Here is a 4,832-nt window from a genome sequence, read left to right as displayed (position 1 = left end):
CACTCTTTAATAACCTTTCTATTTTTACAATTAGATCAAGGCCATCTTAACATATCTGTTTTTGCTTCCGGTTGTCGGTGAACTAACCCCATGAATTCGGTTATACCTCGTTGGTATTCTTCCGTAAGCAATCTTGTGTTCGGATCCAAATGAGGTCGATCGATCCAAGAACGAAAATAATTTGAAGAAGACTTGTTTTTTTATGAATCAAATTCGTGTGTAAAGAGAGTAAGAGGGAGGATGAAGATATGGAGTGAATGAAGACAAAGAGGGGTGCTTGTATTTATAGTTGAAATCCTGCCGACAGACCGAGGAAATTCCGAGAGAATTCCGACGCCAACGGCTAGTTCGTCGGAATTTTCTCGGAATTTTTAAAATCCCCCAACGGCTATAATATATCCTCGGAATTCATCGGTTTTTTCCGAGGAATACATTTCTCCTCGGTATTCCATAAGAATATTCCGACGGATTGATATTTCCTCGGAATTCCGTCAGTATATTCCGAGGAAACCAAATTTTGTGTTTCTTCGGAATATCCTCAGAAATTCCTCGGGATATTCCGAGGATTTCATTTTCCGTCGGAATGTCCGTCAGAATACCGCTGTTTTCTTGTAGTGACCAGTCAATCAGTTGTGATAGTTAACTCATGTGGAAGCTCTTCGCCTTTCTACTAGCAAGGATGACATAGAGATGTGTGCTAACATTGAGAAAGGAGTGAATCAGTTTTCAATTGTATGTTGATTTGAAGATTGGTACACAATAACATGTGTTTACCAATAATTCAGGAGGAGGTTACTAAGCGCAAGATTGAAGACCAGATGGAAGCATTAAAAGACTGGCAAATCAACTATCTCTATTTTAAAGATGAGAAACTGTTTAGTTATTTGACTTTGTGATTTTCATGATGATGGTTTAATGGAAGATGAAGAATCTGACAAGCCATTTATAAGAAGCCAAGGTGTCTTTTCTTATTTCAGAAGTCTTGTCAGCTTGAAATTACTCAAGGAGCCTTCTTCGTTTGCTGATTGACAATATTTCGTCCACTTTGTTGCAGGGGCTGAAAAACTTTGCTGGACGATTTTATAAGCAATGACGCAGAGGAAGGAGCAACCACAGTGAGAAGAATTGGTATAACCAGGGCCAATGACAAGTCGAGGCAGTGTTATCAAGGTCCGGTGAATTTTGCAAAGCTTATGTATCTCTCCTGTGAGTTTTGATATATATATATATATATATATAGAGGCGTGACAGAGGAAATGTGAATCGAGGGTTACTTCAAGCTGGGTGTTGATGTGGAAGTTTCCTGATGGTGGTTGGCTTGCAGAATGTATATAACAATAAAATTCTTACACTAAATTGTCTCGTGAGCTCACGGTAGAAAGGCTCTCTTATAATTTATTCGTTGGCTTGGTTTGTCTCTCCTCCCCCTAGACTATGTTGGTTTGTACTTTGGGAGTATTTACTTGAACTTGGAGTTTGCTTAATAACATGGACATGTGTTGTGTCTGTTTTTTTGGAATTTTGAAGCAAATAAAATAAAGTTGATGTGGGGGATTATGTTACCTAGACATTTGATGTGAGTATTACAAGCCATGTTTAGATAAAATAAGGTTTCAGTGACTTCACTGACTTGTCTAGTCACTCAGTTAATTACATCATACTTTATATACAGTTCCGGGTAATTGCATTTGCAACTCAGAGAATAAAACAAATTATCGATGGTGGTTAATTAAGTTAATTTATATCTTACTTCAATCTCTCCAAGCAGTCTGTTGGCTAGCGAGCCTCTTCCTGGCTTCTTCTATTTTGGTAAGCTTGACACCCTAAACCCTTAATAAAAGACACCCAACGCTTTGACCCTTTGCCTAGCGTGAACACATTCCTCAACCTTGTTGCCAACTCATGTCCTGTTGAGTCTTGTATGTGGTGGTAGTCTCAAAGCTTCCCTTAAGCTTCGCATGGTTTCTAATCACACCAACACGCCCTCTGTTTCTACCTCCAGTCACCATCACAACATTACCGAAATCTAACTTGATGAACTCAACAATCTTGTTCTCCTCCAGGTCGAGCTTAATGATAAAGAAGTAATAATGTCGATAACTTAGAAACTTATTTTCTTTTTGTTGTCATGTTTATGCTGTGTGTATATGTAAAGGAAAGCTTATGAGGGTGTTGTGGAAGACGGAAAATTGTTCTACAAGAACAGTGGAGAAATGCTTCAAACTTCTACTATGGACAATAATGATTCCAAATGGATCATGGTGCTCAGATGTTATACGTTGGGAAGAAGGGTACTTTCAACATTCAAGCTTTTTAGCTGGAGAAGCTACTGTTTCTGCATGGAGATTTGTTGTTGAGAATGGTGTTCTTAGGGCTGTTTGGCCATGGTCCGTGCTTGATTGCAACTTTTTAATTTTTAGTATAGTAGATTTTATAATTAAAAAAAAAATACAGTTTTCAGTGTGTTGTACGTATTGTTAAGAGCTAATAATAAATTCGTGAAAAGTTGTGTCAAAAAAGCTTCGGAAAATAAATGAGATATTTAGAAAAGTACATTATTCTTATTTGGTTTCAGGTATGGGTACGCCGTACATAGCTGCCACAAATACTGTTGATGCTAAGGGTTGGTCTAAAAAGGGCATCGGTCATCAAACTAAGCAACATGAACTCATATATATATACTAAGACCCCCTTTAGATTTTTTAAAACCGTAAATAAGAACTTCATTGTCAGTTAAAAATGACAAATCAGTGATTTTGAAGGCGAACAAAACGTTTGAATCAATTGCGATAAACAAATTAGTTTTACACGAAACCAAATATGCAAGATAGAAGACCATTTAGATTATAATCACAATTTATTTAAGTCTGTATTCATCTTCCCTTTGCCTCACATTCCATCTATATATTTGGATGTTAAAAAACCAACAAATTTTGGGTTTTGATCATGAATCATATTTTTATGATTATAATATATATATATATACATAAATCTATTATAATAATTAGGTTTAACATAATAAAATTAACCACAATTATATTATACTGATATAATTATTTTTACTTATTTTCTTTCCTACAAGGTTAAAAAATATTAAATAATAAAATAAGTCTGTGTACATATTTATCTAATAAATGAAGTAACATTTGTTAAATAATAAGATAAATATATGTATATATTTATCGAATATACGTAGTAAATATTATCATTATCTAAATTTTATCTTTTAATGTTTTTTTTAGTTAATACAAAAATAAATTTATGAAATGTTTTTTTTAGTTAATACAAAAATATATTTATGAAATGTTTTATAAAAGTTAAACTGGTTAAAATTATTAATACTCTTAATAGTGATTAAGTTTATCATTATAAAAGTAACTACAAATGTATTATAGTAACAAAATTATCATCACTATATTTCTTTCAAAAAAGATTAAAACTTATAAGATATAATATAAAATGTGTATATATATTTATCGAATAAAGCAAAAAAAAACATTATCATTATTTCAATTCGTTCTTCTTTTAAGTTATCATAAAATTTAGTTTTTAATTTTATCTTTTAAATATGTATAATTAAAAATTAATTTAATTCAAAAATTAATATTTTAAGTTATACTCAACCACCGCAAATTTATCAAAGAAGTCAACCATCTTCGCCAATCTACAGATGAAAACTATGACAACAACACGTATTTTTATGGTATTTTAATATTGTGCATAGCAATTTCGAAGAGGGAAAATAATAGCTGGATAACTTATCCTGAGAGAATAGTCAATTCCGGTCCAATCAATCAATGTTGGACCATGATAAAGAATTCAATTACTGGATTAGAATCATTTTGAAGACAGCGTATGTAACTAATACGTCTACAACGAAGCTCCTAACAAATTGCTACATCGACATTCAAAGCATGCGAGGATTGTTACTATTTTAAGAGGATGAACAGATTTATTATCTTTCTTCGAACAAGATAATCACAAAACAAACACATGCATTTAAATTTATATCTTTTGGATCATCAACCTTATTTATGTTTTGAGTTGAACTATATTTATTTTGGTGCAACTATCAGTTATTTATTCTGTTTTTGTTTAATGGATCGGTGAAAGCTACTTATACTACTGTCACTAACCACTATCAAATGGATCAAAATAATCGTATGTTTTATTTTCTAGTAAATTTAAAATGATTTTTATATGTTTTAATAGTGGTTAGTGACAGTAGTATAAGTGGTTTTTACTGATTAATTCAATAAAATATAATAAATAGTTAATAGTTGCACCGATGTAAATATAATTGAATTTAAAACATAAAACAAAGTTAAAATTCCAAAAAAAAGAATGTAACTGCATGTGTTGTTTTGAAGAACGAAGATAATAAATTCGTTCATCGTGTTAAAATAATAACAATTTTCGCATGCTTTGTCAATGTCATGGATGTGCTAATTTCTCATCGTCTATTTCTGAATCCAGTAACTGAATTATTAATCATGGTCTAGTATTGATTGGATCTGAATTGACTATTTTTCCAAGATAATTTATCTAGATATTATACTCTATATAAAGGTAAAGACCATTACATAATATAAGTATTGCACAAATTTCTTTTACAACATTTTTCCAAAAAAAAAATTATAATGGTAGGACCAAAGAATTTAAAATAATTTCTAATTGTGTATTATTTAATCCTTCTCACACTTATTGGTTTCTAAAATTCAAGAAATAAATAAAATAATATAAATATATTTTAAATATTTAATTTATTCACACCTAAAAATAGCAAGACTTTTCATCATTTTATTATTTTTACTAATTTTTATTATTTCATT

The sequence above is a fragment of the Brassica oleracea genome, chromosome C8, assembly GCF_000695525.1.
Source record: "Brassica oleracea var. oleracea cultivar TO1000 chromosome C8, BOL, whole genome shotgun sequence".
Taxonomy (NCBI): domain Eukaryota; kingdom Viridiplantae; phylum Streptophyta; class Magnoliopsida; order Brassicales; family Brassicaceae; genus Brassica; species Brassica oleracea.
This window is presented reverse-complemented; position numbering follows the sequence as displayed.